Here is a 16,355-nt window from a genome sequence, read left to right as displayed (position 1 = left end):
TACATATGGCATCTTCTACCATATTGCGCATTGCTTGCTGCTGTTTATATACTATGCGTAGCTCTATAATAGTGTCGTCCTTATATGTATTTACATATAGCTATTGTCACTTCGTTTTTCTCTATGAAGATTTATACACTTTCATTACATCTATATTTTAAGTAATAATACACTTATGTATACATAGCTTGTCAATGTCATTTTCATGCCCTTGTATATATATGTATATATATATTATATATAAATGCATCTTAAGCATTTTTTTTTTTTTTTTTTTTTTTTTTTAAATAATTTGTAAAACAAATTACATATTGTTTTTCACTGTTCACTATTTAAACACACACATTTACGGCATATATTCACAATTTTTTTTTTATCCTTATAATCTAAATTTTACTGTCATGCTACCATCATCATCAGCAGCAGCAACAATAACCAAATGCATCCTGTTGTAGTTGTTATAGATGCCTATGGCAATACTCAACTATACACTTTTACAATTCGTTCTGGTGTGGTTGAATTATAATTGCTGCAGTTTACCAATAACGTTTTGTTGCTTTCGTTGTCATTTGCTTTACAAGAATCGTGTATAATAAAACATCTCCATGCATTCAGGGAATCTTATCTTGTGGTAAATTTCATTAAAAGAAAAAAAGTGAGTATAAATAAAATAATTGTGTGGTCGCATTTATGTATACATATATACCTATAAATATATAATATATATATTCTTGTATGTTGTACGTACGTGTATCATGTGCATTTCGCAATATTTATTAAATTTTTAGTAATGAATTTCTCTGTTCACAAAACTGTTTGCACGTGAAGGCGATACACATCCTTCCCTGAATAGCAAGCAGAGTGCTTTGGCGAGCATGACATAAAAAGTCTGACTGCATCATGAAGAGTGTGCGGTATTGGTTTCCTAACGACATTTCAATATTTCATTGATCAATACACAAGAATTGTTTATCCGCATTTAGGGTAAAATAATTCTCTCATATTGTTGGCGTTATTCAGATTTATTCTTTCTCTCTCTCTCTCTCTCTCTCTCTCTCTCTCTCTCTCTCTCTGTCTAAGTCTTTTACAAATATGCAAAAAAATATTCTTAGCATGAAATTGAAAATGAAACAAAGTATATTAGGGCGATCATCGCACGATCATAGATAGCAGACTTGTCTTTTTCTATGTAATATTGCGCAATACTTGGAGCGATCATTGATCAGTGTAAAATCCTACATTGATTTGGTCAGTTTGTCAATTCGCTCGTCTCTATGATTGTCTGTTGTTTTTCTATTGAAAATCGGCCGTCGCAAAACAGACAAGCACTATATATTTGATCAAGTCAGGGGGGGGAGGCGATGGGTCCTTTCCGAAAATTTCAAACGCCTCTTTTCATGTTTTAAAGGAACGTTATTAGAAAGGATTGTTGCCATTTTTATTGATAATCTTTTGTTATTTTTTTGCAAACCTATTATTCTTAGTCGGTATAACTTCTAGGATTTCTAGGTAAAATATTAAACCGAATGATTTTCATGAAACCTTTTTTAAAATCACTCTTCATTTAACCATTTGCAACATTAGGAAAGCTCTGAGGCTTTGAATTTGAGAGCTTTTCTAAATTTTTGCCATGTCATAAAAGATGACAACTTTCCTATTGATCAAATCGGAACGCTTTACCATACAGACAGACTTGGCAGGCAGGCTTGGAATAGTAATAAGTAGAAAGCAGTAGAAAGTAATAGTTCTATGTCTATCAGTATGATAGCAGATGCGTGCCTCTCAAGTCTTTCCAGATTTTGTATACACTCGCAAAGTATCACAAGTAGTGTAGAGTATAATAAGCGAGGGCGTTAGCTCATAAATGCTACCGCAGCAAGCAAAAAGTCAAAACATTATAGCCAGCAACGTCCTGTATTAAATACTCAACTTATTCACTTATGTCTTTTATATAAGTTAAAAAACTATAGCGTACCATCATACAAAAGGTTTGCGGGGCATGAGAAGTGCAGGCGCGGAGGAGTGTCAAAAATATGCCTATTTAATCATATGAAAGCCGATTTTTTGTAAAAAGTTTTACATGACAAGCCGTTCACAACCGTTTCTCTCACTTTAACTAAAGTGTTCAAGTTTGTTTGTTATACCAGAAGATTATTATTCGACAAATACTTTCTAATAATGCGCAATATTATCAAAATATGTGAAAAATTGTGAATTGTACATTGAGCACAAAAGTATTATACATAAGATAATTTTAAATTTCCTATACCGGGCAAAGTGAATGTAGACTGTACCGTGAGTGATGTAAAATACAAAAAAAAAATTCAAGTTATTTCAATAAGAATTAACTCAGTGTGATTGTGATATTTTAACAAATCTTTGTTCCTCTACTACACATCCTATTTTACAAGTGCCGTAATATCTACGCTCTCTTCTACGCTGTGGTGTGTGGTACACGTAAACCAAAGGATAAAATGTCTCTGGTCTATAAAAAAGGTATCAATCAACCCAAGGTGTGGATATATTTAGTTTACTTGTTATATTTCTTATATTAGATACCGCGAGCGTATGAATCATGATTTGGCATTAATTATATTACTTATACGTGCCGAGTGCTCCTTAATAATATTATACTCAAATCTTGCATAGCAATGCAGAATTTTTTAACTTTCTTAACTCTATGCATCCGTAACAGTGAAAGAGAGAAAAAAAATATTTGCATTGCATGTCCTATACGAACAGCTAATAATTTGGGCTAATCAAGAGTTGAAGTAGAAAATAATATAAACGCTACAGGGTATCATAGAAGGAGAAGAAGGTCAAAAAAGAACATAAGAGAAAGTATAAATATTCTAAGAGCAAGTGTTTCAGTTTATAGCCCCGCCAGTCATTAGCCATTACCATAATACATAGCATTACTTTCTAATCTATAATTTAGAAACTTATGTTTTATAAGCCGTATAAATTTCAAAAGGTAATAAAAATTCGTAAGTTGAATGGCCAAGTTCTTGTCTAATGAGCAATAAAAGAAATGAGAGTCGATAATGTCTACTCGATTTTAAACGATTGCATGGCCATATCGGATAATGTATTGCTGTCCAGAAAATATGGATTTGAAACGAAGCAGCACAAAGTTTTAGATTACTAATGGCGTCTTCCTAATATTAGCCCTTAATGGAAATCGAGTACAACAGAATAATATTGAAAAAGTTTATGCAACTTGTTCTTGTTGTAACTTTAACAAAAAAGATGAGCTATTTTTCAAAAGTTTTTTTTTATCAATCACATTCCAGAGAATAAAACTCTTTGATGTGCATGCACAAGCACTTGTCATTCACTATTGTATTGACTTTAGGTGAAAGATATTGTGGAATCGCTTTAACGTGAAACGAGCCTCTCTTTTTATTGTGTTCCACTTTACTATGTCATGTAGTTACTGAATATAATGCAATAAGAAGCTTATATGTAATCATTACATACTTGAATTGACACAGCATTCGAATAATTATAAGAAAAAAGATGTTATTCAATATATTATTATTGGCATTGGCAAGCCTTAACTTTCCTCCCTCAACCGAGGAAGCACTCATCCAAGAATCCGATCCCTTTCCGATATCTTGCAGAAGAAGTGAAAACTTACTTTAGTGCTTAGTACTAAGCACAACCCCAACGCTCCCAGCTTGAAAATGGAAGTTCAAATTTCTTGAAATTCGGAATGAAAAACATTCTTATTAAATTAACTTGTGTGCCGTCTCTGCAAACTGTACTATTCACACTCGTGCACAGGTCTCTTCTTACAAGTGTAAAGGAAAAGTTGAAAAAAAAAAGAAAAATTCAACCCAAATAACCAATACGTAGTAAGACAATTATTTTATTAAGTTGTAAGTTTGTGTGGACATGGCCGGTTTTCTCCATTACTCCATGTGAAGAGTAGAGTGTTTCGTCAAGTAAATGTGGAAATATGCAGCCTTGTAACTTTCATAGTTACCAGGCGAGTGCCAAAAATAAGCACCACACAGATGCACAGACGGACAGACATTGCTAAATTAATTTAGAATTTCACGCTGATCAAGGACATATATATATATATATACTTTCTCTGAAGGCTTCCTTTTGGCTGTTACATACATTATGGAATGGAAAAGACAACACCCCATCCTTCGGTGGTGGGTAAAAGAGAGCTATCTTCCATTGAATACAGAACGTAATCTCTAGCATTATAGAAATTATTTTATTTTATTGTTTCGCTTTTATCAATTGTGCTTACAATTCCAAAGTTGATCGTTTGACAAAATTCCTCACGTAACGGATGCGTATAACTGAATTGTTTATCTTACACACATTTGTGCTACGTTTAGGGCAAATACAAAGTTTGATCGGATCTGTTCGCCTGATGCTCGCCTATTCGTATACAAATCGTTTATATTGAATTTATATGAATTTGATGTTTTAACCCAAAGAGTGGGTGGTTCTTATTAAAAATGAATGGCATCACACACACGACATACAAATCCAAGTCTATGCAGGAGTCGTTATAGAGCGAAAGGACACAGTTTTAAGATGCAAGACATCATTTTGATATTCTATTATTATTATTATTATTAATTTCGCCAGAGAAATAAATTTTAAGACTAAACTCTTAAAAGCACTAGCATCTAAGGCTATCGGCTTTTAACTCTACCGCACTTGAGATTCGAACCCAGCCGGAATATGGTGGGATCAGTTTATCAATCTTTTCCACACACACACACACACACGCACATTGCTGCAGAGCAGAAAAGTCACGTATAAGTGGGATTGTGTTAAACTCATACAGCGTAGGGCTATTTGTAGCGAATTTTCTCATATAATGATTGTGAGGAAAAGTGAACTTGTATATTGCAACAAAGTCCGAACGTTTCTTACATTTTGATGAAATGAAGTGTTATACGATATTCAATAATCAGACGTGTCCGACTATAATGTTTTAAGTTGTTATCCTAGGAGCTTGACATCGACGTGCCGCAGGTGCTTTGTCTTTGTTTCAACGAGACGAAAGAAATTCAAATAAATCCCACTAGACGTGTGGAGTATATTTTTTGAGCAGGCAAATTTTGTTCATACGATTAATACAAAATGCTGCCAACAACAATTAATCAATTTGAACAGTTCACTGTTCAAAAAAACGAGCAAGATATCAAAAAAGGTAACATAGGGTGATTTTTTTAGATGACATCTATCCATCTAAAAACTGATTCATAACAAAATGGTAGAGAACGCAATTGGAAAGTGCTAGTCCGAGTCCTTCCGGTTACCGCTTGTTCGCATTGATAACACGCACACTCAGCAGAGTAGCGCTTCCCTTCTTAAGCAAATGTAGCAATCAGTCAATAATTGATTCACTTCATTAGAGCAACGGTTTTTTTTTTTTTTGTTTTACGTGGCATCTCCCAATTATCAGAAAGGGTGAAAAAAATGCATAGCTAATGATGGGCAATACATTGAACAAAACATTTGTTTCCGTTTTCGTACCGTAGGCATCTATATATATATGCGATTAAAATCTTCCGTCTTTATAGGTGAGAGTCAGAAAATTTAATGTTTATATGGGATTATCACTCCAATTAGAAACAGAAATAATTAAATTGCTGGCCTTTCGCTTGAGCATAAAATAGCTTTTGATAACTTTTAAGTTTTAACTTAAGTTTGTCATTAAGTTGGTTTTAATTTTAGTTAGGTTACTCTAACCGGAGGAGAGAAGCTTAAAGCTGAAACATAACTCAGAAGTTAGATGAACTTGAAAAAGAAATAAACGTTCCTGCTCCAACAGATGATATTTACGACAGTCTACTTCGCCCGTAATGAGCTCTAATCGATAAAGTTCACTATGAGTGACCGATTACTCCCAGACACTACTCATAATTACGAATTTGTTTACTATTCTTGAACAATTGCGAACATCAACGCTATCCATTCCACTTATCAACTTTACATTTTCCTAATTCATCTGGTGTTGTATACACATTGAAAAAATTTAATAATAAAATTTGTATTCGAAAGAAAGAAAGGTAGGTAGGATTTAATAAAATGAAAAAAATAAATAAGCTTAAAGCTGTTCTTTCATGCATTTCTAAGCAGAGACTGTATGTGGCATTTCACACATTTAAAGGAACTTCGATGAATTTTACAATTCGCTACACATTCAAGCGTGCCCGCGCAGTGTAAATATGGCAAAGAAAAAACATGGCAAGTTCCGATGTGAAAATGTTTCCTTGTCCATTCGGAACATTCATAGAAAGGACTTTTACTTCCAGGGCAGAAGCTAAAAGCTATGGTCCCCATAGGAGAAGCCTTTCAGACGAGTTGAAGACCTAAAGTACTTATGCTGCGTTAAGTAAAAAGCTCGTTACATTTTCATCATCAATAGTCGAACATATTTTTTTTTTTTTTTTTTTCTGTAATGACGGGACGAGGTTCTCCCTATACGTAGGGTAAAGCCAAAGCTTTAATAGTCTATCACGAACTTTTTCTTGATCTATTCGTCGATGCGCTTCGGAATTACATTTCCAATTGTTACAAACGACATGACGAAACTAATATATTGAATCTAATATTTATCGTGACGAGTGTAAAAATGCGAGCCGAAAGTTGATTTTTAGTTTAGGTCTGATAAGAGAGCAAGAGAGAAAGAAACACAATACAAGGCGCACATGTATGTGTTCATATTTCTATAACTATGCATAACGGAAATTATGTACATAACTTCCGTTTATAAGGCATCACATACAATCGCAAGGTTATAAATATTAGTTTTTTCGTTTCTTTCTCCAACTGCTTCTCTCTCTTTCTTCACTCAAACCTTACGCCGCTTGTGTTACACGAGTATATTAAATTTGTACAGATATAAGCAACACCTTGAAAGACCATAACATAAATCCAGTCAATTCAGCATTACTTTCTATGTCGACCTAAACTTGTCGATCCATCTGTCCATCTTCTATGTTCTTATATTCAACATACCGGTCGCGATTTTTGCGATAATTTGAAGAAATTTGGTACACTAATGTACTACATATTCGTCCAAGTACTATTTACCTAATTAAAATAATGTTCAATCGAATTGCTTCTAAGATCGATCACTAGTTTGAAAAGGTTATTATTATATGAAAGATATTTTCAACTTTTAATGTTTCCGAAGAAGAATTGATCAAATCAAATACTTTGCCATACGAAATTATTGTCAAATATTTGAAAGTCCCTTCAATGTAAACGTTTCTACGAAAAGTAAACTTCAATGCACGATTAGTCCACAGTAGCGAGATGACACAACATTACTCAACCGAAAAAATTTAGGCCGCGCTCGTATATTTGTTGTTGGTTGATATTATTTCGTCATTTCTTTTCTATCTGTCACATAGGCGGATCTTTTCTATCTGTCACATCGACGAACCGTTACGCCATTACCGGACAAACTAATTTTCATAGAGCTGTTTTGAAGTCGGCTTTAAGCGTTAGAAGGCGTAATAAATGGAAGTCGGACGCGGGAATGTGTGAACCATATAATCCTAATTATAAAGAACGGAGCTGAATTAGCCGCATATCCCGCTCGAAACAGCTCATGATGGATATTTCCCATCCAAGATCGGTAAACACGATATTTTAACTTTTGCATCGTCAATGATAACGGGTTTTGTCGTGGACAATGTTCTTTTTCACACGTTATTATCGTACCGCGTGAACAACTTTTCATTGCTGGTTACCAATCTCTTCAAAAGCAACTCGATTAGGTTTAGTTTCAGCAACGATCCGCAAATGGAAAAATTTTTTTTTGCTAATTCATGTGATACTTAAAGACCCCGTCTCCTTTTACATCCACATTTACGCTAATCGTTTGAAATTGTTGAGATGAAATGTGCCAGTCTTTGTCAGCCCCTTTAAGGTATTTTTCAACGACTAACAGAATGTGACGCGTTTTTAACATCGAAATTTCAAGAACGAAATCGAGCGAACTAACTTATTTGTGTTATGCTGATTTCGATAAAGCATGTTCACCATTAGCACTACGATCTGCGAGCACCACTATTGCTTTGGTCGAAATTACATTGTAAAATACAACGCAATTAATTTTTGGCTGCATTCACAAACGTTGTGATGTTTTTCCTTTTTTCATTGTCTATAGACTGTCAACTCTCACATGCGCTATAGTGTGGCGCAATAGGATTATTACTACCAAGTGTATGCAAGTTTAAAGTCATATACTGGGAAAACGCCACGAACGTTTTTCATTTATTTAATACGTGAAACGTGGATACGGGAATAAAAAAATTTCAAATTAGTGAAGAAGAAAAATTAAAACAAAAATGTGTGAAATTTAAAAAAAAAAAAAAATGAAAATTATCTAAAACATATATCAATCATCTTGGCCGGTCGTACAATTTCGAGCACCAAAAGATATCGGGTAAGTGAAGGCAGTGTAGTAACTGGCTTTGTGCATCCCACCTGATCGTCATAAATTCATAGCAAACTATATAGTGTAACTTGCACTGATACGATTTCAAGCGAGTTTATCGTTAATCACCCAACGACCATTGCACGGGCTTACTGTATAGTATATTATCAAAGTTGAAATAAGGCGTTGTGAGGTTCGTGAAATGAATTCAATTCGACTTTAAATAAATTTATTTACCGAAAACATTTTTACACATTTCTATCGAATATTGTATACCGTAATAAACTAGAGTAGGCCATACATAGAGTACGCCAAGCTGGAGTTTTCATTAAACGAAAGCAGATTGAAGACGATGCAAATAAAGGCAGAAAAGTTAACGCGAAAAGTCGTCACGAGTTAATGAACGAATTTTGTATAATGTTTAAAAGGAAAACACATTTAAAGCAAGCACACACATACGTAAATAAAATATGTACCCATCATATAATATCTCTCCATTACTGTTCTTCCATTAAATACACATCGAAATCATTTCATTTTCCTTTACTTTCACTTTCAACAATCGACAAATGCATATATATATATATATAAACCATGCAGTCACATATACATGCCGAATTACAAATATCTAACGCATATATACATATATATGGATTAGTATGTAAATAGATAATGTAAATATAGTGAAAGTAAAATAATAAATATTTAGATTAATTTTGTTTTCTATAGCTGTTGGTAGTACACGTCGATTATATCCTTTTAATATTGTTCAAAAGTTGTTTGTCCTTTACCGAAGATGAGATTTTCTTTTATTAAAAAAAAAAGAAAAAAAAAAGAACAAAAAAAAAAAAAAAAAAAAAAATGATTTTTGTAAAAATCTTGAAAGTTCTTTATCAGTTGAAAAGATGGCAATTTTTTTATGTCTTTTTCTTATTTCTTTTAATTAAAAGCTTTCTATTTATATTTAAACTTTCATTTATTCATGCTCGAAATTTTTGGAACAATACAAGCGACTATAAGATACAAACTAAATGTCAAATTCTGTGAACTAAATATTTATAAGTTTAGTTTATCTTTTCCTACGCTTCAAACGAAAGAAAGAAAGGTGAAAAGCATTGAATTAAATTGTGAAAACTCTTCTTCTCTTAGCACGCAGGCGTATGATTAATATGAAGTTGAAGAGAATTTCGTATCGATTAAGAGAAACACAAGTTCACTTAAGCCTTTATTTATTTATAGTGGCAAGACATTTCAAATAGTAATCGTGTAAAAAAAGACATCGTATACACATCGACTATTTTAATAGTAGCAAGAGTATGAAATTTCGATAAATACGAATCAATTCTCTTTTTAACACTGCTCAATCAAATCATATTATGGGAAAAGTTTATTGAGTTTCTCTTACAATTTCTTTATTTGTTCAAATAAATTCGTGTAAAATGAGACCGCGTGCAAGCGGAACTGGGTGTAATCGTTGAAACTGAAATTGAATGGAAATGAAAAAATTGCGCTCGCATCCACAAGTCTCCTGAATATAATATCACATGTATTGTTTGTTAATCGCTAGTTCAAAATACAAATAAACAAATGATATTCGGCTATGGCCGAATCTTTCACACTCATCACCTTTATATAATTAATATATGCAAATATGATATTTATAGCTGCAGCTTATGTGTAGTGAGCAAATTATCCATTTTTATGCTTTTGAAAAAGCATGTGTCCTTTAGCTGATTTTACCCGGTTTTTCAATAACAATCTACATGTAAAAACTCCGAATATATTTGCCAGATTTGTAGCCGAGATCTTTATATTTGGCGCCAGGAGAGTGTTCATCGTTGACATCGTACAGGCAAACAGATTCACAATTTAATGCTAATCAAGAATGTATACACTTTATAAGGTCTCTGAAGTTTCATTCACCTGTCGTCACGCCGTCTTCGATCGGTAAATGTATTCGCTAAGCGTTTTGATTAACATCTGTCTCAACCTATGATCTGTGGTCTCTTTTAGCATTGCATCCATTCTTATTGCAGTATCCAAAAAAATGAAACTTGTAGCGGATGGCTTCAGAAGATCAAGTGTCCTTTCATTAAACCGCTTAAATTTTGCAAGCAAAAATTCCAAAATGTGTAGTTGGTAACGGACCATACGCTCACCATTCTCTTCAAATTTGAAAGCGCTTATATCTCTTCGATATTCGTAAAGAATGGTACGTGTTCAACAGGGCGGACTTGACTTGATTTATTTGCAACTCAACAGTCCATACTCTCTTGTACTGAGCAACTTACCATTACCAGCGTTTTCTTTACATTTTCAAGTTATCTAATAACTGTTGTGTATTGAAGTTTGACTTGAATTTCGTATTATTGTTTCACTTCTTGGATCTTGATCATACTCGAATAAGCTTTCAACCTTAGAGTGGTAATGGGCTTTGATTTGCTTCCACGCTCTGCGGACGCACTTTGTAAATTTTTATTCATCTGGTTGTTGCCTGTTGCGAGCTGTTTAGTCGCTTTCTTCGGCGATAGCAGGTGTGCGCGCACCAACTTGCCCATTGCATGTTACTTTACGTCATTGTGGTTGGGGTGAACTTCTCATAGGGCAGTGAAGAGATGTATCGGAAGAAGTTTCTTCCCTTTCATCAATCCTAAAGTTTATATTTTAATTCTACCCGGTTTTGCTATAATTACCCATATATTATTAATCAAGAATCAGGAAAAAAGGAAACTTTTGGTTAATTAGCAGTAATTTATGCAATACTCGCACAATTGGTTTGTTAGGTTTTATTGTTTGAGCTCAGCATATATTTACAGTTGGTATAGACGTTGATACCCGAGTTCACTTCACTTCACTTCACTTCATCTACAATAATTATTGCAGTTGCAAGAGGAATTACAATTTTTAGTTGATTATCCTACTTTACGTGGTACACAAATTTTTTATTCCCCCGCCATTCTATGAGCTATGAGGATTTTATTTCTTCTTCTTCTTCTAAAGTAGTAGGTTTAACAGGAGTAGTTTTAGCCAATTCATCAGTAGATATTATTTTAGATGATACTTATTATGTTGTTGCACACTTTCACTATTTTCTATCAATAGGATTTACAGTTATAGCAGATTTTATTCACTGATATCCTAGTTTAATTAGAAATTCATCAATATTAAAAAGCCAATTTGTAGTAATTGGTGTAAATTTAACCTTTTTCCCCTTAACACTTTTTATGATTAGCAGGTATACCTCGTCGCTATTCATCGATTATCCTGATGCATATGCAATTTGAAATGTAATCTCAACAATTGATTCCATAATCTCTCTATTAGATATTTTATTTTTCTTTTTTAAATATTTGAGAAAAATTAGTTAGTCAACGAAAAGTAATCCATGCAACCATGCAACTCAACTCCTTAATTGAATGACCACAATATACTCCACCTACTGAACTTGGTTTACCATTTTTTAACCAATTAACTAATTCTAATATGGCAGAATAGTGCAATGAATTTAAGCTTCATATATCTATATATATATATATATATATATATATAGAGTATTTGACTTTTTTTAGATATGTCTACTTGAACATTACTAGGACTTCGAGACAATTAGTGCTTCCCCTCTTATAGAACACTTAATCTTCTTTCATGATCATGCATTAATAATCTTAGTAATAATTACTAAGGATATTTAATATTTATATATTATTTTTTTTAATAAATTTATTAACCATTATCTTTTACATGGTCAAACAATTGAAATTATTTGAACTATTTTACCTACAAACATTTTATTATTATTATTGCTTTTCCATCTCTACGATTATCATATCTACTTGATGAAATTAATGAGCCTTCTATTACCTACTAAAAACTATTAGACATCAATGATACACTAAAGTTATGAATATTCAAATTTGGTAGGTATTGAATTTGACCCTTATATATATATATATATATATATGTAGTTCCATCAAATGAATTAAATATTAGATAGATTCCGGTTAGTAGATGTTGATAATCGAATTGATTATCCCTATGAATTCTGAAATTCGAATTTTAATCACAGCTGCGGATGTTATTCATTCTTGAACAGTTCCTAGTACTACGAATAAAAGTTGATGAAGCCACGTGGTCGATTAAATCAAACAAACTTCATAATTAATCGATTTGGATTGTTTTTTTTTTTTTTTTTTTTGGACAATGTCCAGCAATTTGTGGAGCTAATCGTAGCTTTATATCTAATGTAATTGAAAGAGTACCAGAGAAAGCTTTTATTAAATGATTTATTAAATACTTTAAATTCTTCATTAGATGATTGAAAGCAAGTAATGATCTCTTAAACCATTTTATAATAATCTAACAATTACTGCTCCCGCTTGGCTATCGTTGTGATTGAATATCTATTTCCGAGCCCTGTGATTATCATATACATCTGTCAAAATGATCTCAATGAAACGTTTCAATGAAACAACATTTTTATTTAATAATTTTTTTTTTTTTTTTTTAGTTTATTTAAGATTTTCAATTTTTTAAATAATATGATTTTGTTTTTATTTTATATAATTTGTGTAACATCGTTTGTCGTATCCTTTGTTGTAGGTGAATGTAAAATTACACACACTTTTTTTAAATTTAAAACGTTCCCCGTGTTCAATGATCGTTGTAGTGCAGTACATACATACATATTGTGTGAAAAGTTACATCTTAGTCGAATCAAAGTGGAATCGTATTATATTCTTAACACTTACACATAATATTTACTATTCTGCAAATTTATATATAAATCTTGCTTCGAAATCCAACAATGATTATATATTATATGCTTTTGTTCTTATCTTCCATTAATTTATAATTTATATTAGATATAATTATAATTTTTGATTTAAGTTTGTCTATGCGTTTGATTAATCATCGTTGATTAATAATAATTATGTTATTATGTTAAGGTTGGATGAAAGAGTCATTTAATTAAATAAATGATCAGTTTGCATTGAATTATTATTTCTTCCTTTTTATCGTCACGGGGCTTATTTAATATCAACAGTATTTTATGTATAATTTTTTTTTATTTGTTTTTGTTTTTTTTTCATTTTTCATTTTTGAATACACACATCAATTATTTTGTTATTGTATACGAAAGGTTTATATATGTTTTTTAATGAAAGTGTATTTATGGATTTATTTTCATTTGCTTGCACCCACCACCGATGGATTGCAACGGTTCATTCATTTCGCTATTCCGCTCGACAATCGACACTAAGAAATAGACTTGAAAAAAAACGCCCATACGAGAAGTAGTTAGCTACTAGCTAGATGAAGAGGACCCGAGCAGAGAGATTTCTTTATATATTATTATTATTTTTTTTTTTTTGCTTTTTGATAACAGTTAGACAACTTTTAGCTTTTTCTTGACAAAGAAGAATGAAATGCTAAAGAAAGTGTTCCTTCCATTTGTTTTATCTCTTTTGCATATATAGTGTGCTCGTGATGAGAAAACATTTCTGGCGGAATTGATCCGCATCTTGTTCGCCATCAATATAGAATTTTTTTTAAATGTCGAAAAATTTAAGTAAAGAATGCGAAATTAGTCCTATTCGTTCTATATTATTAGTTGAATGCCTTTGATTACAGAGCTTTGGCGATGATTATGGTTCGCCTGCTGTAGCGAAAAAATTTGAAAAGCTATAGAGTGCTATCAATTTATCAAAACTTATAGCAGATAAGTTCACGACATTTGTTTTTGTTATAGTTCGGTATAAAATTAGTTCTAAATGATCCATTGTTATATCCGCATAATTGGGTTAGTGATAGGTGATCAAGATTCGTCCGATGACGAATATAAATTTTTTATTTATTTATTTTTTTTTTTTTATATTCCTATTTTACTATGTGATTAGGGCCCTCATTGTATTCAATATTAAGTTTTGATTCTTTTCTATTTCAATGCAATTCATTAAGAAGAAGAAGAAAAAAAATGATTAATGAATATAATTTTGACACAATGTCAATTATTCTTTTGTTGTGTTGGTTCTTATAGATGAATGCTTAAAGGTTAACGTTTGTTAAATAACATTAAATAATATTAATTAATTAAATTGAATTTTAATTAATTATAATTAAAATTTAATAAATATATGTATGCATGAAATTAAATTAATTACCATCATAATAACAAAAATGAAATATTTTATTTAATTGCTAACTTGCAATTTCATTTAATTAATTAAAATAATTAAATTCACTAACATTAATTTTTCAAATTATTTTTAGCATTGAACTTAATATCAGCTGGTAATTAATATAATATATAATTAATAATTTTATATATATATATTTATATATATATATACATATATATATAAATATATATATATAATAATTTATAATAAATTCGAATAAATTGCTATTATACTCTATTCATTTCAAGCGCCAAAGATATTAATTAATTAAAGCTCTTAAATAAATAATTAAAAATATTATTCATTAATTAATTAAAATATATTAATTATTTCACAATATCTAATGATATTTTAAGGGTGATGATCACATTCAATAATTTAAATTTAAATATAAATAAAGCTCGAAATTTGTTTTAAACAGATAGTTGACGATATACGAATTTCATCCCAAATCATTTCATTACATAAACCCCACCAACAGCAGAACAGGATCTTATGAAAATTTTCGAATAAACTGTTATGTAATTCGCTCTTATATAAACAATCGTATCAAGGACATGTTATATAAAATATTATACGAGACATTATTAAAATTGCTATACAAACAATACAAACAAATCTTTCAATCCAATTATTATATAAAAATTCCAATTTCCTAAATTATATCTATATATGAATATATATATATATATATATGTATGTATATATATATGTATATATATGTGTACATAAAAACAGACACATAAGCCGCGTGCATAAACAAGTCGATTGCTTTAAAGTCTGATATCTTGCATAAATTTATAATTGATATATATTTAATGCGTGTTATGTAAGTAAATAAAATGATTATTGAAATTCAGTTCGAATGTGAATTGCTAAAATTTAATTTTAAATGAACAATTAAGAAAGTTATATAATATTTGCTTAGCGTTCAATATCGATCAACTCAGGTCGGCATATATTTACAAAAAATGTGCAAAATATTTTGTCAATTTTACACTCCGATGAATGTTTTCGTTAAAAATTTCAAACCTTATATCACATTTTCCGCCATATTGTGCAATCAATATCTGCCACGCAGCTCTTAAACTATATTCTATAGATTGTCGAGCAAAGATTTAAAAATTTCATCGATAGCTTAGTTAACTAAGGATGCATATGTATAAACAGGTTTCAACTTTTATATCCTTCACAATGTGTGTGTGTGTGTTTGTGTGTGTGTGCATATGTGCGTGTACTCAGGACATATTAAGAGTTGAGGTAAACGTAGCTATTATTATGTTAGTTGATTCAGAATCATTGTCGATCGAATCGACATATGTCTGTCTCTCCGTCCGACTATGTCTGTTATGGATTTTAACGTTTGATGCACTGATATAATTTTCGACATGAATTTTCGACCTTACTGAAAATAGATTGGATCGGCCTATTTTTTACGGCCTCGCCCCCTATCCAATGCCGTATTCTTGTCTATGATGGAGTATAGTATTTTCCTATGTTTAAGGAATGCAAAAATAAATTTTGAATCGATAGAAATGTTTTTTGAATCCTCGCCCCTATAAACTTTCGTATCAACAATAAGTCTTTATGGCTCAGCAATGTTTAGTTTTTAGAATTTTGTGACTGAAAATAATCTACAGATTAAGATTAGCGATATGACATAATCTAATCACATGATAAATTTGAATCATATCGATCTGTTGTCGAACACCATCCCTTGTAAAAATTCTCATGGAAAATAATTGCAT

At 31.3% G+C, this 16,355-nt stretch overlaps 1 long non-coding RNA gene across 1 annotated transcript; it reads right to left on the bottom strand.

Moving 5' to 3' along the window:
* Positions 1-258: 258 nt before the first annotated feature.
* Positions 259-9,248, bottom strand: LOC119637177. The gene is made up of 2 exons (XR_005247225.1): positions 8,905-9,248; positions 259-625 (listed from the first exon to the last, which is right to left on the bottom strand). It is a non-coding gene; the product is annotated as an uncharacterized LOC119637177 (long non-coding RNA).
* Positions 9,249-16,355: the final 7,107 nt, after the last annotated feature.

Source organism: Glossina fuscipes, unplaced genomic scaffold (assembly GCF_014805625.2).
Source record: "Glossina fuscipes isolate IAEA_lab_2018 unplaced genomic scaffold, Yale_Gfus_2 43, whole genome shotgun sequence".
Classification (NCBI taxonomy): domain Eukaryota; kingdom Metazoa; phylum Arthropoda; class Insecta; order Diptera; family Glossinidae; genus Glossina; species Glossina fuscipes.
This window is presented reverse-complemented; position numbering and strand designations above follow the sequence as displayed.